Source organism: Balearica regulorum, chromosome 9 (assembly GCF_011004875.1).
Source record: "Balearica regulorum gibbericeps isolate bBalReg1 chromosome 9, bBalReg1.pri, whole genome shotgun sequence".
In the NCBI taxonomy this organism is placed as follows: Eukaryota; Metazoa; Chordata; class Aves; order Gruiformes; family Gruidae; genus Balearica; species Balearica regulorum.
The window spans coordinates 24,787,468-24,788,281 of NC_046192.1; positions in this window are offsets into that span (position 1 = coordinate 24,787,468).

The window sequence follows — 814 nt, forward strand, 5'->3', positions numbered from 1 at the left end:
ATTTGGGTTGTACAGTCTTTTTTTCATTAATATGTTTTGGCTTCTGGGATGATTTACCGAGAGGATGTATCAAGATAAGTGTTGCAATATATTTACATTGACAAGAAAACACTGTCAAGAAAATTACTTTTTTTATATATAGGTATATATATCAAACACACATATATATACTTATATCTATGTATATATACTTAAAAAATACATATGCATGAAAACAGTAAAATGTATGTGCTGCTTTGAATTGATGACATATGTAAGGATTATACATGTATGCATATAAGGTGTGTGTGTCTATGTAAATATATATTGCTTCTGAAAAGCTGCTTCTTACCTCTTATTCTTACTTCAATTCCCAGTGTGCCTCTTCCATCTCAGTGTCTTAGTATCTTGCCTGTTAACTTAATTTTCTATGTATCAGCGAGTTCTGCATCCCCGCAAAACAGTAGGCGAAGCAACGAAGCTCCATAAACACAACTGTTTCCTTCATCCTAATAGTTTAAAAAATTATCTCCTGCAGTAGACTGCCAGATTGAGACTGGGGCCATGACAATTCCAGCCTAAAAGAGCCCACTAAAGGAACCATGAATAAACAATTTTTTGAACGTAGTGTCTATGTAAATTATGTTTCCTCACCTCGACAAGTCCCTGCTGTTACTCTTTTTTTTTTTTTTTTTTTTTTTTTTTTTTGTTTTGTTTTTTGTTAGGAAAGCCATTTTTAACAGGTTTTAACTTCCTATCATTTGCCACTTCCCGGTAAGTCTATGAAGTACACAAGAACAGACATAGGAGGATTTTTCTGGGTTTCTAATTCAGA